We start from the raw sequence: 27,357 nt of genomic DNA on the forward strand, positions 1-27,357 counted from the left end.
AATTAACCCTTGTTTAATGAACACAAATGATATACCTAGGTTTTATATCAGGCCAGCTTTGGGACATTGGTAAATTATATTTACCTACATAATTAAAATGATGATTTGGCCATACTAGTCAGTAACTGGAGAATCCACGAGCCATGAACAGAGGAACCGTAGATGCTATTCTGCTCTCTTTCTGTCCAGACAGTACATGATATTAGAAGGCTAATGATTCATGGGTCTAGTTTACTGCTACTCAAGCTTTGCTAATACGGATGGGCAGAACGACCCCCTGTACGGTTCGCACCAGAACTTTCGAATATCGGGAAAGTTCGGAACCGAAAAATAAACCTCATTGAAGTCTATGGGAAGGCTTATATGCAAGTAATTGGGCATTCAATGGTTCTGGGGGTCTGGGTACTGCCCTGGGGGACATGTATCAATGAAAAAAAAGTTTGTAAAAAATGTAATTGTTAAATGAGCAGTCATTCTTTCAATATAGTGCCCGGGGGGTCCCCTTAGTCCACCTGTAAAGTGGCACATCTGTACTGTGTATAGAAGCTGCTGCAGGAATAATTGCATTTATAAAGCCCAAAAAATTACATTTTCACTGCAAGCTTTCTTTATTTTGTAAGCAACGGCTTGGGGAGCCAGTCTGTATGATGAGGCCAAAATGTAGTGCACGGGGAACAAGATTAGAGATTATTTGTATAAATTCTGGTGTCTCTACCATAGACTTTGGATTTCTACTTCTGTAATGGGTGCGGAAAGATTGTTCTTTGGGTGTCAGTGGCGCCTTCATACCATAACCCTATAGAGGTACTCTTGATGAATGCAAGAATTGACCTTGCTGTCAAAAATTGTAATGATATGCACCTGTCCAACAGGTGCGGAGAAATTTGTCTTTGGGTGTTAGTTATGCTCATGAAACCTACACCAAAAAAGTTCTTCCAGATTAAATTAACACCCACAACACTAGGTAGCCTAGAAGTCCTGCAGAGATGCCACATCCCAAAAACACTTAATCAGCAACATCGGCATCAGGAGCTTCATAGCTGCTAGTAATCCAGGACTGATTCATTTTGATAAAAGTCAGACGGTCCGCTGAGTCTGTGGACAGACGCGTTATGATCAGTAACAAAACCTCCAGCAGCACTGTATTCTGATACTTTGTATTTTATATGCCAATGTGCTATTATGCATTTATATGGGTTGATCCATGCTCTATCTGTGGTCTAATAAAGAATACAATTTTTTACATATGTATATGGTTTTGTCTGGCTCTACCCCACGCACTTCATCTAAAGTCCCACCCTTCCCCCCTTTTTTTTGCAAAAGCAACCAGGGATGGAGACGCAATATTCCCCGTTGCATCTCATTTAAAGTCCCAAATATTCCCTTTTTTCTTTGATCCAGCAGCACTGAATGCCCGTTCGAAAGCACACTGGACAGGGGCGGACTGACAACTCATGGGGCCCCCGGGCAATAGGAGATCCTGGGGCCCCCTGTCCCCGCCCAAGTGTTCTCACCCACACTCAAGCCACACCCATACAAATCCCCACAATCATATTGCACTGCCCACACTACATGCATCCATGTTTGTAAAGACTCGTTTTTTTTTTTATTAACAAACATGCCATACCTCCACTGTGAAGTTCGTTTTGCACAGAGTGGCCCGAACCTCTTCTTCTGGGGTCCCACAGCGGCTCTTGCGGCTCCTCCCTGCATCAGATAACCCCCACTAGGAGAAGCGCTCTCCCAGGGAGGTTACCTTGCGGGTGTGCTCCTGAGTCCAGCATTTGCGTCTATAGACACATGTTTACATACATGTGCTTGTTCTACATAAAGCTTTTCATATAGAGTGTGGGGGTCATGGGTGTGCTTTACATTCTTTTTTTATAATTTTTATTTACTTTATATAATTTTCACTGATCACCAATGTAAGGAAAATTCTACCCACTGATCACCAATGTAAGGGACATTCTTCCCACTGATCACCAATGTAAGGCACATTCTCCCCACTGACCACCAATGTAAGGAGCATTCTTCCCACTGACTGCCAATGTAAGGAACATTCTTCCCACTGACCACCAATGTAAGGAACATTCTTCCCACTGACCACCAATGTAAGGAACATTCTTCCCACTGATCACCAATGTAAGGAACATTCTTTCCACTGACCACCAATGTAAGGAGCATTCTTCCCACTGACCACCAATGTAAGGAGCATTCTTCCCACTGACCACCAATGTAAGGAACATTCTTCCCACTGACCACCAATGTAAGGCACATTCTCCCCACTGACCACCAATGTAAGGAACATTCTTCCCACTGATCACCAATGTAAGGAACATTCTTCCCACTGACCACCAATGTAAGGAACATTCTTCCCACTGATCACCAATGTAAGGAGCATTCTTCCCACGGACCACCAATGTAAGGAACATTCTTCCCACTGACCAACAATGTAAGGAACATTCTTCTCACCGATCAAAAATGTAAGGAACATTCTTCCCACTGACCACCAATGTAAGGAGCATTCTTTCCACTGACCACCAATGTAAGGAACATTCTTCCCACTGACCACCAATGTAAGGAGCATTCTTCCCACGGACCACCAATGTAAGGAACATTCTTCCCACTGACCAACAATGTAAGGAACATTCGTCTCACCGATCAAAAATGTAAGGAACATTCTTCCCATTGACCACCAATGTAAGGAGCATTCTTCCCACTGACCACCAATGTAAGGAACATTCTTCCCACTGATTACCAACGTAAGCAACATTCTTCCCACTGATCACCAATGTAAGGGACATTCTTCCCACTGACCACCAACGTAATGAACATTCTTCCCACTGATCACCAATGTAAGGGACATTCTTCCCACTGATCACCAATGTAAGGAGCATTCTTCCCACTGACCTATACACCAATGCAAGGAGCATTATTCCCACCGACATATACACAAATAAACAGGGCATCCCGTGATGGGAATCGTTTGTGTTTTCAGATCAAGGGGCAAGAGATGCATAAATACAGTGATTGCAGAGAATAGCCAGATAAAGATACAGAAGACGTCAACAGAATGTAAGAGGGAAATGTTAGACATTGCATACAATGTAGGAGGAAAATCTAGCCAATTATAGACCAAGCTCAATACAGTACAATAGAGAAACCAGTAGTGGGGGAACCCTCCGCTCATCTCTCTGCTTTACTGTCAGAGATATAGGGCATGCCTAGGCCACAAAGGTCATCTGACCTGAGACCTCTGTAGTGTGAGTTGAGGCCAGTATAGGTGGGGACAAAAGTATTCACCTGTTCCCATTTCCCATGAAAGGGATCTCTCTGTATACAGCACAATGAATGGATCTCCCTGTATACAGTATAGTACATGGATCTCTTTACAACACAGTACAGTGCAGTCATCTCTCTATATACAATGCATGGCTCTCTATATACACCCCCTATAGCTGGTGGTATTTCTGCATTGTTACTGTATTGCTGGGATTTGTAGTCCTTTATACCGTGGTGGATCTACCAGGTTTCTTGCACCGGGTCTTTGTGGTTTCTATTTCCACCTCTTGTTAAAGCGGAGTTCCACACAAAAATGGAACTTCCGCTTTTCGGAACCCTCCCCCCCTCCGGTGTCACATTTGGCACCTTTCAGGGGGGAGGGGGGTGCAGATACCTGTCTAAGACAGGTATTTGCACCCACTTCCGGCATAGACTCCCATGGGAGTCTATGCCTCTTCCCGTCCCGACTGCGCTGTCTGCTGGGAACACACAGCTCCCAGGAGAGAGCGGGGACCACTAGGGACGCGCAGCGCAACTCGCGCATGCGCAGTAGGGAACCGGGAAGTGAAGCCGCAACGCTTCACTTCCTGATTCCCTCACCTAGGATGGCGGTGGCAGCTACCGAGAACCGAGCGGGTTCTCGGCGTCCCCTGCCGACATCGCTGGACCCTGGGACAGGTGAGTGGGCATGTATTAAAAGTCAGCAGCTGCAGTATTTGTAGCTGCTGGCTTTTAATATTTTTTTTTTTTGGCGGTGTGGGTGAACCCCCGCTTTAAATACATACATTTCCTACTAAATCTCAGCATACAGTATAAACAAGGAAAAATAAAACTTGCCAAATTGTGCTACACCAATGGGATATTTGGGTTAGTCACTCCTTGATTTCTACCTCCCTGAACTCCATATCAGATCTCATGGTTGCCACTCACCTCTCTGCACACCATTCCCAAAGTGATTCTATGGCCAGCACCAATTAAAGAAAAACCATACACACAGCAAGGAACAATAATAAAAAGGCAGCCACAGTGACTCCTGTGGTGGGATAACTGTTACACAACAAAACCGAACCAGAACTTGCAGAGTGTTTGCAAAGAAAGTTGATCTGGAGTCATGCAATGTAGACTTGCTGCAATTGTGCAACAAACTCGTGAAGCCTGGCAAGTCTAGAAATAGCTTAGCAAGTCATTTTAAATCTTACAGCACAATTACTTGCTATCTGGGTTGTTTCATAGAAACAAATATTTTTTGTATGATAGATGAATTATTTTATGCAATGACACAGGGTTTATCATTATATATGATTGTTGGATTGAATGTATTTCACCCGTGTCCAGTAAGGGATTAGGTTAATAGCAGTGGGTTCACTATCACCAGTTTGTGGGATTATAGATTTGCGCTGCTTGCTTCTTTTTTCTTACCAAAAACGAAGACTTGCATAACTCTGGCTATAGACTTGCAGGGCTTTTGCTAGAAATGTGCGGGACTCTTGCTATAGACTTGCGGGGCTCTTGCTGTAGACCTGCGGGGCTCTTGCTGTAGACCTGCGGGGCTCTTGCTGTAGACCTGCGGGGCTCTTGCTGTAGACTTGTGGGGCTCTTTCTGTAGACTTGCGGGGCTCTTGCTGTAGACCTGCGGGGCTCTTGCTGTAGACCTGCGGGGCTCTTGCTGTAGACCTGTGGGGCTCTTGCTGTAGACTTGTGGGGCTCTTGCTGTAGACCTGCGGGGCTCTTGCTGTAGACCTGCGGGGCTCTTGCTGTAGACCTGCGGGGCTCTTGCTGTAGACTTGCGGGGCTCTTGCTGTAGACCTGCGGGGCTCTTGCTGTAGACTTGCGGGGCTCTTGCTGTAGACTTGCAGGGCTCTTGCTGTAGACTTGCAGGGCGCTTGCTGTAGACTTACGGGGCTCTTGCTGTAGACTTGCAGGGCGCTTGCTGTAGACTTACGGGGCTCTTGCTGTAGACTTACGGGGCTCTTGCTGTAGACTTGTGGGGCTCATGCTGTAGTCTTGCGGGGCTGTTGCTATAGACTTGCAGAGCTCTTGCTGTAGACTCACCACTGCAACTTTGCTCTTGCTAGAGACTTGCCATGCAAATATGCTACAAATTGGAAAAGTGTAAACTAGAACTTGTGCTTCAAGTGCTCTGCAAGTGTACAACTTGCCAGGGAAGATGTGCACCAAGCTAACCACTTGCCGACCGTCGCACGAACATTTACGTCGACAGAATAGCACGGACAAGCAAATGGGCATACAGGTATGTCCCTTTAAATTTGCCGCCGTGTGGTCGTGTGCGACCCTGCCATGAGCTCTGTGAGTGTGATCGCGGGTCCCATGGACTCGATGTCCACGGGGATACCTGCAATCGTCTCACGGAGAGGAAGAACGGGGAAATGCTGATGTAAACAAGCATTTCCCCATTCCTCTTAGTGACAGGACACTGATCGCCGCTCCCAGTGATCGGGAGCGGTGATCAGTGTCGTGACACACGTAGCCCATCCCCCCTACAGTTAGAACACATCCCTAGGACACACTTAACCCCTGCAGCGCCCCCTCCTGGTTAACCCCCTCACTGCCAGTCACATTTACACAGTAATCAGTGCATTTTTAATCACACTGATCGATGTATAAATGTGAATGGTCCCAAAATAGCACCAAAAGTGTCCGATCTGTCCGCCATAATGTCACAGTCACGATAAAAAACGCTGATCGCCGCCATTACTAGTAAAAAAAAATTATTAATAAAAATGCCATAAAACTATCCCCTATTTTGTAGACACTATAACTTTTGCACAAACCAATCAATAAACGCTTATTGCAATTTTTTTATCAAAAATATGTAGAAGAATATGTATAGGCCTAAACTGAGGATAAAAAATGTTTTTTTATGTATTTTTTGGGGATATTTATTATAGCAAAAAGTAAAAAATAATGCGTTTTTTTCAAAATTGTCGCTATTTTTTTGTTTATAGCGCAAACAACAAAAATCGTAGAGGTGATAAAATACCACCAAAAGAAAGCTCTATTTGTGGGGAAAAAAATACGTCAATTTTGTTTGGGAGTCATGTCGCACGACTGCGCAATTGTCAGTTAAAGTGACGCAGTGCCGAATCGCAAAAAGTGCTCTGGTCTTTGGCCAGCCAAATGGTCCTGGGCTTAAGTGGTTAACAACACTTACAATTCAATACTGCCACAAATGTGTGGCAAGTTATCCTTGCTATCTGGGATACAGTCATCATGACAGCATCCAGTCATGGCTCTGACAGTGCTCTGTGTCCTGATTGGGCGAAGCTTTCATTGCTTCGGCCAATGAGGGCTTTCAAAGCACTGTGCGGCGGCGCATTGTGGTTATTCGGTGGGCCGAACAAACATTCGAATGACCCTTTAATTCGGTTGTTCAGAGAACTTCCGAACAGCCAATGTTCGGCCTGAACTCATGCTCATCCTTATGTGCTAATGTCCACCTAAGGGAAATGAGGTGACAGAAGACAAATCACACTGCATTTCAAGTGATTGATTGGTGGACCCTGGAAAGGCATCTCATGGGTGGGTCAACTCAAATCACTTCTACCATACTAAATCTTCTAGATCAAAGAAACAAACATTAACCACTTCAGCCCCGGAAGAATTTACCCCCTTCCTGACCAGAGCACTTTTTGCGATTCGGCACTGCGCCGCTTTAGCTGACAATTGTGCGATCGTGCGAGGTGGCTCCCAAACAAAATTGACGTCCTTTTTTCCCCACAAATAGAGCTTTCTTTTGGTGGTATTTGATCGCCTCTGCGGTTTTTATTTTTTGCGCTATAAACAAAAAAATAGCGACAATTTTGAAAACACATTATTTTTTACTATAATAAATATCCCTAAAAAATATTTAAAACAAAAAATTTTTCCTCATTTTAGGCTGATATGTATTCTTCTACATATTTTTGGTAAAAAAAAATTGCAATAAGCGTTTGATTGGTTTGTGCAAAAGTTATAGCGTTTACAAAATAGGGGATAGTTTTATGGCATTTTTATCACTATAATTTTTTTTACTAGTAATGGCGGCGATCAGAGATTTATATTGTGACTGCGACATTATGGCAGACTATGGCAGACCCATCCCACATTTTTGACACATTTTTGGGACCATTGTCATTTATACAGCAATCAGTGCTATACAAATGCACTGATTCCTGTGTAAATGACACTGGCAGTGAAGGGGTTAACCAATAGGGGGCAGTGTAAGGGTTAAGTATGTCCTGGGGAGTGTTTCTAACTGTGGGGGGCGTGGCTACGCGTGACACGTCACTGATCTCTGCTCCCGATCACAGGGGGCAGAGATCAGTGACACTGTCACTAGGCAGAATGGGGAGATGCTTGTTTACATTAGCATCTCCCCGTTCGTCCTCTTCGTGAGGCGATCGCGGGTATCGCGGAGCTCCCGGCTGGTACGGGTACGCCCATTTGCCCAGCCGTGCCATTCTGGCGACGTACATCGGCGTGCGCCGGTCGGGAACCGGTTAAAATGTAACTTAATTAAGAATGTTTAGGGGTTGATTTGTTAAAGGCAAATAGACTGCACTGTGCAAGTGCAGTTGCACTATTTTTTTCCAGAGGTTAGTGAAGTGGTGAAGCTTCACTTTGTAAAGAATACCCAATTAGGTACAAGGAAAAAAAACAAACAAAAAAACTGCATTTTTGCTTGCACACAATTGGATGAGGAAAATCAGCAGATCTTCACCACATTTACTAAGCTCTGGGCAAAATGAGTGCAACTGAACTAACAAAGTACACAGTCTATTTTTCTGTAGTATATCAACCCCTATGGCTTCAAGTAAAATAAAAAAATACACGCTTTTTTTTTTTTAGACAAATTTATACAGTCAGAGGATTCAAGCAGAGCTTGCTTCTCTGCAGCTTTCTGTATCATCTCTCCAGCTCCAACAAACCAATGACTATCATGGTGCATTACCACATTAGTGGCGGCCTTCTTGCCTTATGGATCTGAGTTATCATTCTTTGCGGAAACCAGACCTCATCACTTATAGATTACAAATCTTTAATCTGACCGGATGACAAAAAAACATCATCTCTTTTTGCAGAAGCCACTAATCATGCTGCATACTCTGTGTACAGAACATTTCAAAATGTCTTGTTCTTTTACCAGAAGACATCTCAGAGCTTAAAGCGAGTTTAACCAAATATTAACCAATATACCGTATTTATCGGCATATAACATGCACCTTTTTCCCCTGAAAATCAGGGGAAAATCGTGGGTGCGTGTTATAGGCCGATCCCCGCCAATTTTGTGTGATCGGAGCGATCGCGGCGATTGCTGCGATCGCCGCCGACATACAGCCGTGTGTAAATTCAAATATGGCGCCGAGACTGCAGGGACTCGGTGGAGCCGAGATACACATACCCGAGAGTCCTCGGCTTTTCTCGGCGCCACTTACAGTCCCGCCCAGTCCCGCCATTGGACCTGTGTGATGTCCATCATAGGGCGGGACTGTAAGCAGCGCCGAGAAAAGCCGAGGACTCTCGGGTATGTGTATCTCGGCTCCGCCGAGTCCCTGCAGTCTCGGCGCCATATTTGAATTTACACACGGCTGTGTATGTCGGCAGGGATCGCGGCGATCACACAAGGCTGCACTGGGGCAAGGCTGCACTGACATGGCTGCACTGACATGGCTGCACTGACAAGGCTGCACTGACATGGCTGCACTGGGGCAAAGCTGCACTGACAAGGCTGCAATGGACACTGGGGCAAGGCTGCACTGACAAGGCTGCAATAGACACTGGAGCAAGGCTGCACTGACACTGGCAAGGCTGCAGATGGACACCGATAACTCTGCATTGATGGCCATTTTAATGTACGTTTTTCTTCCTTAAACTTTACTCCTAAAAGTTTTTTTCCATAAAATTCCCTCCTAAACTTGGGGTGCGTGTTATACGCCGATAAATACGGTATTTAGAATTAGCCAATAAATGGTTTAACCAAACCATATATTACAGCTTACCAATCATTAGATGTGGTGGCTGCATTAGTTTTCTTTTTTTAGGATTTCTTACCTCTGTTTTCACCTGGTGATCAGGCCAGTAACACACCTCCTATACTAGAGTGCCCCCACTCTGGATGAAGGAGCACAGGGGCACCTTTGTACAGCAACACTGTTAACCTGATGGAAACGGGAGTGTTAGATGTAGTAGCAGATTTCAATACACTAACAAAATGAAGCCAAACGCCAGCTAACACTTAATAAGCAGTTACATCAAATGTTCTTCCTTTTGGGATAAAGGTTTTACATAAATGAAAGCTTATCATTGTAAACACCCCTGTCAGTGTTAAATGGGTTGTCTCAACTATCTAACTGATACACCAGGAGAAAAAAAGAAACCCTAATAAAGAAAACAAATGCAGCCACCACATTTAAGAACTGGTAAGCTACAATACAATAAATGTTTGCTTTTGGGGTTAAAACCGCTTTAAAGTGGTCACCTTGTAAAACAACCCATTCAGTTTAAAACCGAAATGAAAGACAAAACATTTGTGTATAGATATTGAAATACATTATAAATACCTTATTTCCCTTTTTTATAAGTGATTACATTCCCTCTGTTCTCAGCTGCATAAGAGCTGGCGGAGGAGACGTAACAGTACACTGAGCTTCCCATTGAAATGCTGGGGGGGGGTTAAGGACACGTATCATCATTGGAGGGGAGCAGGCTGAGTTCCCTGTATAGCTAGAGAACTGACCATAGTGTGTTCTCCTGCTTAGTGTGGTCATTTTTAATAAGAAAGCAGAGGGACTGGCAGAAACACCAGGGATTTCACACAAAGGAGGCAATACAAAGAGAGCAGGATACTTTTTCATACAGGTGCATTGGTACAGCAGGCACATATCAGGGATATGAAATGTTGGGTTTACATACTCTTTAAAGCCAAATTACTTTGCATCACCTGCATTAGGAGGTTTTTTTTAGGGCCGGTTCACACCTGATTCCCACAATAACAGTCTACATTCCTCTACGACTCAGTGCAGTGTGATTTTCAGCCAATTCATTTGAATGGGATGAAATCGCACTGGATCACACCAAAAGTAGTGCATGCACTGTTTTCAAAAACACATTGCACCAGATCACATGGTACTGTGGTACCATGTGATCCGATGCAGGCAAACGCACTGTGTTTGCGATTTGTGTTTGGGCTGTCGTTAGGATTATATTGACATCGGCAGCAGATCACAAACCCAACAGTTTGAAAGCGGTGCAGGAATGTGCACGGAACGCAGGTTTCCTGCACCGCATTTCCGTGTGAATGAGCCATTAGAGATAGCTTGCAAATTTAATGGGATTGATTTCTTATTGCAGCTGAAAATATTTAGTTGGCTATAATGACACAGACCTTCACTCTTAGCAATCAATATATTCATAACTAAAAAAAAGGTATGAATTGGTAATAAAATTTGCAAATGTCTTTGCAATGAACAGAGTTCAAGTTGTTTCACTTTAATTTTTGGTCTTATTGATACTAGGTACAGTATCTACTTGTTTGTGATATTTCATAAAGTTAATAAATAAAATTTGTAATAATATATAAAAAAGATAATTAGTTTGGATGGATATAGTATAGATTATTGGAAGGATGCGTATTGCCTTTTTTTTTTTTTTAAACCCGCTAAATTTCACAATTTGTGCCTTTTAAGATTCCTCCTAACATTTTATCAGGACATTTCACAGGATATTAAAGGGAAGCTATTTAGTGTGCACAGATTGGAAATTATATGATGCTATAGTAATAACACGAATTGTTCATAGTTCTAAATCATTTTAATTTCATGGGTAACTACATCTAAACTACTTCCTGTGTACAAAGTGATTATACTTCATAACCTCTGGCATAGTGCAAGTCATTTGTCATTGACGTCAGAATACAGAATTTGGTAATACAAAGATCTCTGGAAATTATTATTATTGTACTTGTGGGAATAGTAACGCTGCTCACTACTTGTTGTGTCAAGACATCATAATCCAAGTTGATAAAGCAGATATTGAATATGCTTCCAATGTACTCCATGCATTTCTCAATACCAAAAAGTTTCAAGATTTAATTTTAGTCAACAATGACCACTTGGGAGAAGAAAGAATAGGCAAAGAGTCATTGTATAAAAATACTTCTTGTGATGATTTGACCTTATTTCAGAAGTAATTCCACAGAATTAGAGTAAGAGCTCTAAAAAAAACCCTAAAACAGTTTAAAAAAAGGGTGACATTTCTTCTTGTTTGAATCATCTTAGTGCCCATTTGTACCACCTACAAAGTGGTATCATGCACAATGTGGATTAACACATCCTTAGGTCATTTTGAATGGCACCTCAAGGCACCTTTTTAATATGTATAAGTTTTATTACATCCTTCAGCAAAGCATACATGTCAGGTAACCACAAAAAAAGAGAAATTAACACAGCACATGAGATTCCGGTTTCAGAACAAAATACATCACTTGTCCCATGCATCTCCTGGGGTTAACATATGTGGAAACTAGGGTTGTACCGATACCACTTTTTTTAAGACCAAGTACAAGTACTGATACTTTTTTCAAGTAGTCGCAGATACCGATTACCAATACTTTTTTTAATGTCATGTGACAGTGGCACTAATATGCAGCAATTTTATAAAAAAAAAAAAACATTTTACAATGCTTTCTTTTTTCTTGGGGGGGGGGGGGGGTGTCAGTATGTACCGTATTTAGCGGCGTATAACACGCACAGGCGTATAACACGCACATTCATTTTCAGAGGGAAGTTTCAGGAAAGAAACTTAAATTTTAAATAAGGAACTTTGAAGCAAAATAAGAGTCAGTGCCCATCTGCAGCCTCACCATTGCCTTCAGTGCAGCCTGATCAATTCCCATCTGCAGCCTCACAAGTGCCATCAATGCAGCCTCATCAGTCCACATCAATGCAGCCTTACCACTCCACATCAATGCAGCAGCCTCACCATTGCCATCAGTGCAGCCTGATCGATGCCCATCTGCAGCCTAGAGGGGACAGGGAGGGGGGTGGGATGAGCGCCGACAGATTACATACAGTGAGAATCTCCTATGATAGACAGAACAGTGGTCCAATGGTGGCCCAGGAGACGGGACTTCCTATTACAGGGGCCACCAAGTAAACAGGAGTTTCTCACTGTATGTAATCTGATGCCACTCGTCCTGCCCCCTTCCCTGTCCCCTCCGAGGCAGCTAAAATTGAAGTATTGGCGTATAACACGCACACGCTATTTGCACCCAATTTTTCATGGTGAAAAAGTGAGTGTTATACGCCAATAAATACAGTATATATTTTATTTTTTATTATTTTTACAAACTAAAACTTTTACACTTTTATTTATTACAATTCTTTTTTTTATTATTTATTTTTTTATCAGCCCTGTTGGGGGGCTTTGGTGAGATATCAGGGGTCTTCACAGACCCCTGATATCTCTCCTTTGAGACAGGAAAAGGGACTGAGGACACAGATTCCCCAGTGCCTTTCTCTGCAGCCTCAGCTGCACTGAAGATGAATGGACAGTAGACAGAAGCTCCTCTTGATTCATAAACTGAAACATCATAAACACAGTTTACGATGCTCAGTTATGAATGGAAAGAGGCAGTGATCACTGACTAATCATTCGGAAAAGGCAGGAGCCGGTAAATTACAGATTTACTGGCTCCTTCCTCCGCTCTCCATCATGACAGATCGAGGACAGAAGGGGCAGAGGAGCACGGAGGAAGACCGGAGCAAAGCACGGAGGTGGAAAGAAGCGGAGCACCGAGGGGGACCGGAGAGGAGCACAGAGGGGGACAGGAGTGGAGCACAGAGGGGGACGGGAGTGGAGCACAGAGGGGGACGGGAGTGGAGCACAGAGGGGGACAGGAGCAGAGCACAGAGGGGGACAGGAGCGGAGCACAGAGGGGGACCTGAGGATAAAGAGGGGGACTGAAGGAGGATACGGGGACAGTCAGGAGTGATCGTTGCGGTGGTGGAGAGAGTTACAAGCACCAACCCCCCTGTATACAGTTCAATAAAGCAGCTGAAAGCTGTGGGAGGGAAAGGAGTAGAAGCAGCTGTCAGCTGCTTTATTGAAATCTATACACCGATCATCCCCTGGCTGCCCAGGTATCGAATCAAGCATCGGAGCATTTGCCTGACTACAAGTACTTGGGCAAATGCTCAGTAGCGGCACCCATACCGATACTAGTATCGGTGCAACCCTAGTGGAAACTATAGTTAAATGTAACATAAAGAAGCAATATGATTCCATTGCACCCTCTTATTGTGTATACATTGGAAAACACCATGCCACAAGTACTCTGTAAAAAAAATGTAGCCTGCACAATTTGTTTTGAAGGGCTACCTAATGCAACAAGCATGAGTAAAACCTTTCTGGGGGATCATATTACAGTTCCTCTGTATTATTGTGCTGTGGGTGCCTAACCTACTTCAACCTCCAATCTCCACTGCACAGCAGATGGATGTTAACTAGGAATAGGTCATCTGTATCAGTCACCTTGTTACCTAGGTTACTGCTGATCACATACTGCATACTATGACCAAAGCTGGTCCAGAAATATATTTGCTAATTTATGATTGGTTATTTACCAAATTATTTTATCCCTTCACATTGGTGTGCGCAGCTTATTGCATTAGGGTGTGCACCCCAGAGCACAAACACACATATGCGTATATCAGCAGAGCAGTGGACAGTGTCAGTAGAGGAGTGGACGGTGTCAGTAGTTTTCTATTTTTATTATTTTTGATTATTTTTTTCATTATTTTTTTACAATATAAATTTTTATCATTCAAAAAAAGAAAAGGAAAAATTAGGAGCCCTTTGGAGGCCTTTAATTATCAAGGTTATTAACAGACCCCTGATGTCTTACTTTGAAGACAGAGAAAGAGACTGAGGACAGAGACTCCCCAGTCCCTTTCTCTGCAGCTTCCTGTTCATTCACAAACTGAAGCATTGTAAACATAGTTTACGATGCTTCAGTTAAGAATGAACACAGGAGCGATTGGTACAGATCACTCACGGTGTTCATTCAGAAAAGTAATGGGCCAGTTAATAATATATTTACTGGCCCCTTCCCCTGCTCTCCATCCTGAAACATCCCCTGCAGCAGCCGACGGGAGAGGAGCGAAGCTGGCAGCACTGCAGGAGGAGACAGGGGGCACCAGGAAGCAGGAGGGATTGGCACCACATGTGGAGATTAAGGTATACCCAGGCACATCTGGCACACCCTGTGCGCACGCCTATGTCCCTGCAACTGTTTCATGTAAATGCAATAGACAAGCAATACACCAGTCATAGTTGCACAAAGCTTTGCTAAAAAAAAAAAAAACACACACAAATCTTCCTGGTGTTTAGTCCAATGTCTAGTTTTTTTGTTAAGTTATGCGTTATAACTTTTAACATCTTTTCTATAAAAGGGAAACCTGGAGCACAGTATTTCCAAGAAATTATAAATGTATTATTCCATATTATGGTTCATATTTTTATAAATAATCAAGCAATGCAATGTTTTTTTTTTTAAGTAACCAATGACAGTGATGCTTTGTGTTGTCAACCAGCTGGCCTCTATACACAGCAGAGGTAGGATGAAAACATATATATAATTAGGTACAGTGACTCATCTGGTTGCTTGACTCCATATTAACATACTGTGTATGGAAACTGGCAACCTAATCACCCCACACATAACTATATATTCGGAATGTTATCACTTCAGCAGCCAATCACATTTGCAGATTCCATATAGACTTCTTTATTGTTGCACAATTCTTGGAAATGGACTAGTTGTGATCTCGCAGAATTAGCTATACACCATGTGTTCCAAATAAATTCCTGGCTCTTGGTATGCTTACATTTTGCGTAGAGATACGCATGAAGACTCTGCAGGGGACCTCTTTTTTTTTACATCTATTTCCACATGTGCAATCAATTACAGGACTGACTCATGATTCAATACCATCTATAAATCATAATAACAACCAGACCTAACTCAGACCTTCCAGGCTGGTTAGGGGTATTTTGTATTTGTAAAATACCTGACATTGTTACCAGACTGTTTTCATTGAAAGTAGCTGAACAACTTGGAGACATGATTACTAGAATAAACAACAAAGCCACAAAATTGTGTTTGTACATGTAATTAACAAATTAATTTCATTTCATGGTAATATAGTAATAGGAAGGAAATTAATTAAGGTAAGGTCTGTGAATTCTAGAGGACCTGGATTAACATTATGAAATAGACAAGGGTGGCTATTAATAACTGTCAATAAAATGGCTTAGCTTTATATCACAAAGTAGGGAACATTGAAAAGTTTTGCTTCTACATTTGTCCACATGCAATATTTTACTTCTTTTGGTGGGGGTTGCGGTCCTAGATATCTGCCAGTAAGAAGTAGAAGTATTAATGCAGCTGACCGTTTGGCAAAGTGGAAACATTTTTTTAAAGAGTTTCATTGCTGCTTTTCCAGGTATTCTGACAGAAAGAGAGTGAAATGGACCTTGCAAATAGTGCCCCAATTGATAAGCCTCTATTTTTATAAATAGTGTTGGGCGAACGGTTCAGCCCGAACATTAGCTGTTCACCCCGTTTGGGGAACACCTGAATTTGCAGGGTGTTCGGCAGGTGTTCACCCCGCTGAACGCCCTGCAATACACTGAGTGCTGCACAGTGCTGCACAGTGCATTCTGCGTCCTGATTGCACAATCTGTACACAGTAAAAGCTGTTTTTTAAGGGGAAGGGCAGAGAAGCCGGCCGCGGCTTCCTTAAAGGAGATGTAAGGCAGAAGGTTTTTTTGTCTAAATGCATTCTATGTATTAAGATAAAAAATCTTCTGTGTGTAGCAGCCCCCAGCACCCCCCAATTACCTACCTGAGCCCCTTCTCTCTCCAGCGATGTCCACGATCCCCTCAGCTATCCAGGACATGCCTCATGATTGGCTGAGACAGAGCAGTGGCGCCATTGGCTCCCGCAGCTGTCAATCAAAATCAGCCAATCAGGGGAGAGAGGGGCAGGGCCAGGTCAGGGCTCTGTGTCTGAATAGATACACGGAGCTCTGACTCGGCTTGGGTGCCCCCTGTAGCAAGCTGCTGGCTGAGGGACACTCAAAGGAGGGAGGGGCCAAGAACAGCAAAGAGGGACCAGAAAAGAGGAGGATCCGGACTGCTCTGTGCAAAACCAACTGCACAGAGGAGGTAAGTATAACATGTTTGTCATTTTTTTTTAAAAGAGCCTTTACAGGCTTATACAGAGCAATTTACACTTTAGCAACCGATAAGTCGTTAGCTGTCAATGGACTTCCCTGCTGACAGCTGAATAAAAAAAAACATTGGTATTAAAAAAAAAAAAAATTGTAAAAAAATAAAAATGGCATCAAAAAGTAATAAAAACACATAGACGGTTTTTGACAATTCCTTTATTAAAAAATAAAAAATGCCCCCCCATGTAGATCCATCATCACAATGCCGCCACACCTGAAAAAGAACCAAAAAAAAATTGTTCCGCCTGCTATGAAGGCAATCCACCGAATGGCTGGCTTGCCATTTGACGTCACCTGGCAACGTCACCTGGTGGCACCACCTCCTTGTGACATCATGGACCGGTGCATGCTGGGTCAGTGATGTCACAAGGGGGCTGTGCCACCTGGTAACATCACCAGGTGGCCCCACCCTTAAGTATATAAGAACTGTCAAACGGCGGAGGAGGCATTCTGTGGTCAGCCCTCAATAAGTGCAGAGTGATTTTTCTCTTTCTTTTTTTGGTCCTGTCAGTGCGGCGACATCGTGATTGATGATGGATCTACATCATTTTTTTAGTTTTTATTTTTTAATAAAGAAATTGTCAAAAACTGTCTGTGTTTTTATTACTTTTTGACACTTTTTTGGTGAATGGGTAAGGGTACTATGTACCCCAATCTCATTCATATAGGGGGGCAGGATCTGGGGGCCCCCTTCTTAAAGGGAGCTTCCAGATTCCTGTAAGCCCCCAGCCCGCAGACCTCCACAACCTTAGCCCAGGGTTGTGGGGAAGAGACCCTTGTCCCCATCAACATTGGGACAAGGTGCTTTGGGGTGGGGGGGCAGTGCCCCTCCTGCCCCAAAGCACCCAGCCCTCCATGTTGAGGGCATGTGGCCTGGTATGGTTTAGGAGGGGGGGCTTGCTCGCCCCCCCCCCCCCTTCCTGACCTGCCAGGCTGCATGCTCATATAAGGGTCTGGTATGGATCATGGGGGGGCCCCCATGCCGTTTTTTTTTAACTTTGGCATGAGGTTCCGCTTTAAATGCAGGACCCATGCCAAAATGGACTGTGGTATTGTCATGTACCTGGGTGAATTTGAACCGGAATGTTCCTGGTCCCACATCTGCAGTCTTACTTGTTGTGCTACAGAGGAGCTCTGGGATTATAGCTATGTTCCCTTAGTTTGATGCATTACCTTGGACTCACTAGCCCCATCTGCTGCCAGCTGTGGACAATCTACAATCAAAGCAGCCCATAAATAGCAGCACTTCCTATGTCTCAGTGCCCATTTGTTTTGACTAGCTTCCTGGGTGTTTTGACTGCTTTTTGACTCTGAATACTGTGTTTGAACTTCTTCCTGAATTCCTGACTACTCTCTAGCCTGCTGATTTTGTACTTCACCGCCAGCTCGTGTATGACCTTTGCTTGCCTGACCAATCTCTGGATTTTGATTGTGTACCGCTTTGTCTGATCTGTTGTCGTCCTGATCTGCCTGACTAAGTTTTCGCCTGAATCCTCAGCACACAAGCTTCACTTCGGACACTACCTATCACAGGTACCTTACATTACAAATGGGCCACAATGGCAGTGGACCCTGCTGAGATTGTTAAGGCGATTTCACGTCAGGGACAATTGATTGGAGCTCATGAACAGCATCTTTCTTCCCTGGACGCCAAGTTAGATGAACTTTTGTACTATGCTATTGGTACTATTAAATCTTGCTTGCCTGGTCCTTTTGCAACGGTCCAGATTCCTGCTCCAATCCAACCCACCTCTTCTGTACCACCCAAGCTTCCCCTGCCTGAAAAATTTGGTGGTAATACTGAGGACTGCAGAGGATTTTTAAATGTTTGCCGTTTGCAATTCCGCAACAACTCTGGGACTTTTAACACTTTAACACAATTTCCTTGTTAAAGCGGAAGGCCCTTTCCTGGGTCTCTCCTTACCTGGAACGCAATGATCCTGTGCTGCTAGAAGCTGACAAATTTCCGGCTCCTCTCCCGACTGTATTTGGCCAACCAGATAGAGCTTTTGCAGCTGAGTACTCACTTTTGGACATACAAGGTACCAGGTCTGTGGCACAATATGCTATTGAGTTCTTTACCCTGACTGCTGAGACTAATTGTGACTCTAGGGCATTACGTGCAGCCTTCCGAAAAGGTCTTACAGATCGCATCAAGGACGAATTAGCTTATAAGGATTCCTCAGAAGCCCTTGAGAAATTCATAGAGTGTGTGTGTTTGTCTGGATGTCCGGTATCATGAAAGGTGCCAAGAGAGACTTAGAACTTGCAAGTTTCCTAGGCCAGTTCACCATTTGGCCCCTGACTTCCAAGCACCACCTCAGCCAGAACCTGAAATCTCAGTTGAACCCCAGGCTCCTGTGGAACCCATGGAAGTAAGCCGTCTGGAAGACAGCATTCAACACTCGTAATGGACATTTTGAATATCTGGTTATGCCATTTGGGTTGTGTAACACCCCTGCTGTCTTCCAACATTTCATGAATGACATTTTTCACGATTTCAGCAACAGTTTTGTGATCATATACTTGGACAACATTTTAATCTTTTCCAAGACTCATCTAGAGCACATCCCACATGTAAAGCAGGTATTACAACGACTGACAGAAAACCATCTTTACGCGAAGATTGAGAAATGCAGTTTCCATCAAAGCCGTATTCCTTTCCTTGGATACATTATAAGTGCTTTCGGTTTCCAAATAGACCCTCAAAAACTTTCTGCTGTCTTGCAATGGCCCCAACCAACCACTTTTGGAGGGCTCCAAAGCTATCTAGGGTTCGCAAATTACTATAGATGCTTCATCAAAGGTTTTGCCTCCATTGCAGCCCCCCTTACTGCTATGACTAAGAAAGGTACAAATTGCAAGATGTGGTCCTCAGAAGCAGAATCGGCTTTCCAGCAATTAAAAGACATGTTCAGCAAGGCTCCAATTCTTCAGCATCGAAATCCCGATCTCCAGTACATAGTTGAGGTTGATGCCTCCGAAGTAGGAGCAGGTGCCGTGCTGTCCCAGAGACAGCCAAAAGCCCCATACACACTATCAGATTTTCTGCTGATTTTTGTCTTCAGATTTACCATAACCATATAATATGAGGTCAAACCTTAGGAGTTTCAATTTGTATGCAATCAGGCAGACCCTTGCACTACATGGTTTTGGTAAATCTGAAAACAAAAATCAGCTGAAAATCTGATAGTGTGTATGGGGCTTAAGTCCGGTAGAATCCATCCAGTAGCGTTTTTTTCTAGAAAGTTTTCTCCAGTGGAGATGAATTATGATGTTGGGAATCGAGAACTACTGGCCATCAAATTGGCATTGTCTGAATGGCGACATCTTCTGGAAGGGGCTCCCAAGCCTTTTTCTATCCTTACTGACCATAAAAACCTGCTGTATCTTCAGACTGGAAAACGTTTGAACTCACGTCAGGCTGGATGGGCTCTGTTTTTCTCCCGTTTTAATTTTGTTCTTTATGTGCCTGGGCATAAAAACAAGAAAGCCGATGCTCTTTCCAGACAGTTCTCTACCTCTGAAGAAGATCAACCTACCAAGCAGTATATAATACCACCTCACAAAATTGTCACACAGATCTCTACAGCTCTTTTCCAACAGTTACAAGAAACCCATAATCGTGTTCCCCGCGGCTTGAAGATACCACCAGGTTGCCTGTTCGTAGCCCCAAGCCTCAGAAAACCATCACTCTTAAGACCTTGCAACGTCATGTCTGGTGGCCTCATATGAAAAGGGTTGTTACTGACTATGTGGCTGCCTGCCCAAGTTGTGCTGCTAATAAAGTGCCTCACACTTTGCCTACTAGACTATTACAACCACTTCGGGCACCTCGCCAGCCTTGGACCCATTTGACTATGGACTTCATTACAGACTTACCCAAGTGTGTGGGCATGACTGCTATATGGGTCATAGTGGATAGCTTTTCCAAAATGTCTCCCGGGATTACCTACAGCAGAAGCACTGTCTACCCTCTTCCTCTCCCATATTGTGAGATATCATGGCATACCTACCAATGTCATCTCAGACCGCAGATCCCAGTTTGTTTCCCGATTCTGGAGAGCATTCTGCAAGAAACTGGGAGTAGCACTCTCACTCTCTACCTCACATCACCCTCAACAGATGGTCAAACTGAACGCATGAACCAGACCCTGGAAACCTATCTTTGACATTATGTCAATGCCTTACACTCCAACTGGTGTGAGTATTTGCCTTTGGCTGAGTTCGCCAATAATTCCCGTTGGCACAGTGCTCTTCATACCACACCATTCTACGCAGCCTTAGGCTATCACCCTCAGACTTTTCCTCTACTTCAGCCTTCTTCTGGTATACCAGCAGCAGATCTGTTGGTGAAAAATATTCTGCTACAATGGAAAAAGATTTGCTTATTACTACGCAAGTCAGCAGGCAAGTATGCGCTTTTCTCCAACAAAGACGCCATATACCTCCTTATGTGGTGGGGGACAGAGTTTGGCTATCAACCAAATATGTGAGACTGAAACAACCTTCTACCAAATTGGGCCCTCGATTCATCGGTCCCTACAGAATTATTGCTTGGGTCGGGCCAGTCTCCTCTCTCCGGATTCACCCCGTATTTCACGTTTCCCTCCTCAAAAAGGCTATTTTCAAATCACTACTCCAGAACGCAACAGCTACCTCCTTCTGTTCTTGTTGATGGACAAAATGAGTTTGAAGTTTCTAAGATTCTTGATTCTAGAAGACAGGGTCATGGCCTACGGTATCTGGTTCATTGGAAGGGATATCCCGTGACAAACCGTTCCTGGGTCCCAGCCAAAGATTTGCATGCTCCTGCTCTTATTCAAGACTTCCATGCCTCCTTTCCCACTAAACCCCGCTAGGCCCCCGGAGGGGTCCACTGGGGAGGGGGCCCTGTCATGTACCTGGGTGTATTTGAACCAGGATGCAGTCTTACTTGTTGTGCCACAGAGAAGCTCTGGAGTTATAGCTATGTTCTCTGCTGCCAGCTGTGGACAATCTACAATCAAAGCAGCCCATAAATAGCAGCACTTCCTATCTCTCAGTGCACGTTTGTTTGGACTAGCTTCCTGGGTGTTTTGACTGCTTTTTTGAATCTGAATACCGTGTTTGAACCTCTTCCTGAATTCCTGACTACTCTCTAGCCTGCTGATTTTGTACTTCACCGCCAGCTTGTGTATGACCTTTGCTTGCCTGACCAATCTCTGGATTTCAATTGTGTACCGCTTTGTTTGATCCGTTGCCATTCTGATCTGCCTGACTATGTTTTCGCCTGAATCCTCAGCACGCTAGCTCCACTTTGGACACTGCCTTTCACAGGTACCTTACAGGTATGGACTGGGGCGGGACCCCACACCGTTTCTTTTTTGTTTTTTTAATAAAACAGCATGTGCTCAGCATCATATCCAGAGGTTGTCTTTGGGTAATAGACGTATGAGTGCTGCCAGCATTGCTGCAGAGGTTGAAGGGGTGGAGGGTCAGCCTGGCAGTGCTCAGACCATACGCTGCACACTGCATCAAATTGGTCTACATGGCTGTCATTGCAGAAGGAAGTCTCCTCTAAAGATGATGCACAAGAAAGCCCGCAAACCATTTGCTGAAGACAAGTAGGCTAAGGACATGGAATACTGGAACCATGTCATGTGGTCTGACGAGACCAAGATAAACTTATTTGGTTCAGATGGTGTCAAGCGTGTGTGGCAGCAACCAGATGAGGAGTAAAAAGACAGGTGTGATTTGCCTACAGTCAAGCATGGTGGTGGGAGTGTCATGGTCTGGGACTGCATGAGTGCTGCCCCCACTGGAGAGCTACAGTTCATTGAGGAAACCATGAATGCCAACATGTACTTTGACATACTGAAGCAGAGCATGATCCCCTCCCTTCGGAGACTGGGCTGCAGTCTTGCTCCATGATGTCATCATGCAAGAGTGGAAGAGGACTCCAGTGGCAACCTGTGAAGCTCTGGTGAACTCCATGCCCAAGAGGGTTAAGGAGGTGCTCTAAAATAATGGTGGCTACACAAAATATTGACACTTTGGGCCCAATTTGGACATTTTCACTTAGGGGTGTACTCACTTTTGTTGCCAGCCGTTTAGACATGATTGGCTGTGTGTTGAGTTATTTTGAGGGGTGCCAGGGCTGGGCTCAGCCCTTCCTTCTCTGAGCTGGCCACTCAGCTGTCGGCTAATTGCCAGCTCCCATCTCTCTCCACAGTTATTCAGCTGTTGATGATATCCTGCTCGTCAGTCCTGCCTACTTAAGCCGTCCAGTTCAGAGGATCTCTGCCTTCGCCTTGGTCAACATCACAGACACTCCTGCGATCCTGTTCAAGACTTGCTTTGCTGACGTCCCTTCTGGCTCCAGATCCTGCTTGTTGTTCCACTACGTTGATCCCTGACTTCTGGCTTGGCTGACTATCCATCCCGGTTACTGAACTTTGGCTATGTTTTGACTAAGTTTGTTCTTTTTACTTTTATTATTAAAACAAGTGTGATTTAACTGTACTTCTGTCTCAGCCTGATTTCATGGTTTCTGACAGTAGGCGAAGGCCATGAATTCAGAAGATGCAGTCAATCCACTTGTTGGTAATATTTTTTCCTGATTGGATGAACTGGATCATTGCATGGATCAGTTCGCCATGGTGTTACAAATGCTCCTGAGTCGCACGGCTCACCTGGAATCTCCCACCGCCCCAGTACAACCTATGTTGCAGGCCGACCCTGCTGCTGCAGGCACCCGCCTTGAGTATTACCTCTATAAGAGGTATGTCTGGTTCCGGTCCGCTTCCCCATTGATTTGGCGTGATCCAGTCCAATAAAGAGGGTTTCTCAACCAGGTTGAGATATACTTTGAGATACTGCCCCAGGTGTTTCCCATGGACAGAAGCAAAGTTGGTTTTGTGATATCTTTGCTTTCTGAGAGAGCCTTGGCCTAGGCAAAGCCTCTATGGGAGATGCAAAAACCTGTTGTCTTGTGCTACCCTGAGTTTGTGGCTCTGTTTAAAAGGGTATTTGATGTTCCCGCAAGCTCCGCTTTTGCTGCCAAGTCCCTCATGTCCTTTGAATAGAGTATGAGAACTGTTGCCGACTACGCCATTGAATTCTGTACTCTGGCAGCAGAGGTTGAGTGGAACAATGAGGCCCTCATGGCTGCTTTTTCTCATGGTCTCTCGGATACCATCAAGGATGAAATAGCAGCCCGAGATATACCCACTGAGCTGAAGAAGTTGATCCCATTTGCCATCCTCATAGACTCTTTTAAGGAGAGCTTGGGGAAGCCTCCTGTACATTTGTCTCCGAGCTTTGCAGTCCCACCCGTGCCTCCCTCACCTCCCATGCCTCCTGGTACCGAGTCAGTCAGTGAAGGTGAACCCATGCACTTGGGTTTCATGTGTCGCTCTGCGGATGAGAGAACCTTAAGGAGGAGGGAGAGATTGTGCCTTTATTGTGGCCAGGCAGGTCACTTTTTTAAGTCTTGTCCTACCCATCCAATGAACGCCCGAACCTTGAGGTACTGTCATGGACAGACCATAGGTGGCGTTGTTTCATCCCCAGTTATCCAGAAGGATAAGCCCCTGGTTTCGGTCACCCTTTCTTGGCTGAGTCGTCTGTTGAGATACAGGCTCTAATCGACTCTGGGGCTGCAGGCCTGCACATGTGCCTCATGAGACGGTTCCATTGCCCATGGCCATAGGCACTCTTCACCATGATATAATCCAATTCCAAGTTATTTCCTCACCTAAGTTTCCGCTGGTTATTGGTTATCCTTGGGTTACAGAGGCACAACCCCTCTTTTGATTGGCTCCATGCTGAGGTTCTCTCCTGGTCACCACAATGCAGCGAGACATAATTCCAGAATGTAGCCAAGGTTCTTTGCACCTCTTCACTTTCCTACCTGCCGGAGGAGTACTGGGATTTTAGTGATGTCTTTGACAAAAGTCAAGCTGGTAGTTTCACACACCGACCATATGATTGCGCAATTGACCTTCAACTTGGTGCCATACCCACTCCTGGCCGGGTTTACCCTTGGATTATAAGGCCATGGAAGAGTATGTTGCAGACAATCCACATCCAATTTGCATAGGTGTGAACCCAGCAAAGGGTGCATTTACATTTATCCTGTGCAAGTAGGGCAGAAATGAATGTTATTACGCTTTTTCTTTGTGCTGGTTAAATGCTTTGATGCTCATTTATTTAAAATAGAGAATACCATATTTGGCCACTACATGGTGCTAAGGGTACTTAGCACCATTTAGTAGCTAATTATAGTATTTCCACTTTAAAGCAATGCAAAACAATGCATAGTGTGCAGCCTATTTGCCTTTAGTAAATCAACTCCCACTGTATGTCTCTCAATTGTTATATCAATAATCTTTCAAAATATCAGTTGTATTTTAACATTACCTTTAATACAACAAGCCTTTGTATATTCATACAGTATGCATCTAATGTGAAGGAAAATTGAAACTCCATCTGCTGATCCAACAATATACTGTATATAATGTTTACAAAATTTGCCCCTTTAAACGCTCTCTGAGCCTAATGCAGACAGGTTTTCAACTTATGGGGCTAATAACAAATCAGTTTCACTTTGTATAGCAACTCCCAGAGAGAGAATGTAACTTCATAAATCAGTAGTACAAAGTAGTTCCATGTGTCCATATTGCAACACTGCATTATGATATGCTACAGTTCTGGTTATCTCCTGGTACTTTAGGCATGACATATCCATAGCAATCTATGGACTCTAATATCACATCCAGTAATGAAGAGTTTGTATTTATACTGCTAGATGTGGTACTGCAGCAACAGGCTATCTTCGTATGTTGCAATATAACCACCACATCATCTCCACGGCCAGGTCAGATATATTTAGTTTGGGCTGGAAAAGGTAATGGTCAGAGGGCAGTAGCATGAGTTCCACAGAGGCAGATTTTGACTGTCTGTTTTCTGTGATATATGGCGGAGCATGTTGTTGGCAAAAGTACCAGCCATTTGGTCTTTGTCTTGGCGTGAATGTGTTCATTTGTAGGGATGGTATTTGCAGGAAATGGCAAAACATACAGCAGACATCACGCTTCCCAGGTGTGTAGAACCACTGTTAATGTAATTGGGGGAAGATCAACAGGGCAGGCAGAGGGACAGCTAGCAACAACAGGGCTCACTATTGCAGGGAGTTGCGGCAGTGAAACCTAAGGCACAAGCCAAAAGAGGTGTTGAGTGTGCTTGATGCTAGCTATTTACCTACCCTCAGACAATTAATTGCCCATCTTGATGTATCCACAAATATTGGAACAGTTCAGACTCCAAAATTTCCAAAGTGATACATCTAGCTACAAAATGTTATGTGTTAAACAATTAAAAGAAATTTGTTCAAGGAGAAAAACAAACAAGTATGCTCCCCATATGGAAGGCACCCTGTCTAAATGCCCATCTCTGGGCAAAACGTGAGTCCCCTCCCAACTCCCTCTAATCCATCTTGCAAATTTTTATTCTTACCTTGTGAAGCAAGGTATACCTCCCAAGTCCACTGTCCTGGTCCCTCACCAGTGGTGTTTCCAGGTGCTGGGGACCGCTAATGTGCTGGCTGGCCCCCAGCAGTCCGATAGCACTGACACCACTCCTCTTTTGGATTCTTAGAGGACCCTGCTACTTAACAGCAAAAAGGAAATGTTCACATCATGCAGGCAGTGGACATACGAAGGAGTATGTCTCATGTAAACAGAAGAGGAAAGATAACTCGGAACTAGAGCATCACATGACTGCATCTTTAGGTAAGTCAAAAGGGTCCTTTTTAATGCCAGCAATCAGTAATACAGGGTTAAGGAGATAGGGCAACCCGGAGATAGGCTTTAAATTTCCTTATCCGTTCCTGTACATTGTCTTGAGCTCTGTCACAGACATTAGAAAAAAGTACTGACCATAGCCTGATAGTCAGTATGTCATGGAAATGGCTGTGGAAGAACTGGCAATCTTTGCCAGCAACAGAGATGGGTGCCACAGGTGCATTCCTGCGCACTGGCAGAAGTTTGGCGAATCGGCGCAGGCAGATATGGAATGGCGCAAATCAGCGTACGTGCATGCGCAATGGCGCAGCCATAACGTGACTGATGTAATCTCTTGCTGGCCTATAAAAGTCTACTGCTGTCTCTCACAAATTGCTGTACTCCTGAACCTCATGGATTTCCCGTTGTGACCCGGCTTGTTCCAGACCTGCTTGACCTCTTCTCCTGGCATATCCCTTGGCTTGTTCTACTCACCTTCTGCCTGCTTGATCACTTGGGCATGACCCTGGCTTGCTTTACGAACTGTGCTCCTGCTTACTGCTCGATCACCTGTATATGAGCCTCGGCCTAGCTTCTACTACTGCATCCTGAATGCACGGATTGCCTTAGGCACAGTTGGTGTTCCTAGAGACATCCATCTTACTTCCTTCTCAGCGATCCTCCACAGTCTCCAGGTGGTCATCTGCCCAGCTCATCTAGACCCTGCCGGCAACCTGTGCTTTTTTGGGCACTATACCTACTGTTCCACTTTCAGAGGTATACTGCACTTAGCCGCAAAAGGCCCCTAAGGGACCAGTAACAGTGCATGTTTCCTAGTTCTCTTCACAAATCCACAGGTGTAATTGTTATTATGGCTCATGTAACGTTACTAATATAACTATCCTCTGGCCTGAAAAGCAAGCAGTGTTAAAGCTTCTAGATCAAAGAAATATTGAACTAAAGCTGGAGGGGCTGGAAAGAACTGAACATAACAATGTTTATTTAATTATACACCCCT

The 27,357-nt window shown here is 44.2% G+C and overlaps 1 protein-coding gene across 3 annotated transcripts in view; it reads right to left on the bottom strand.

Annotated features, from left to right (window-relative positions):
- The window catches only part of VEPH1 (ventricular zone expressed PH domain containing 1), a 675,925-nt gene that overhangs the window by 177,022 nt on the left and 471,546 nt on the right, over window positions 1-27,357 (bottom strand). The gene's annotated exons all lie outside the window — the stretch shown is intronic.

Source organism: Aquarana catesbeiana, linkage group LG04 (assembly GCF_042186555.1).
Source record: "Aquarana catesbeiana isolate 2022-GZ linkage group LG04, ASM4218655v1, whole genome shotgun sequence".
Lineage (NCBI taxonomy): Eukaryota > Metazoa > Chordata > Amphibia > Anura > Ranidae > Aquarana > Aquarana catesbeiana.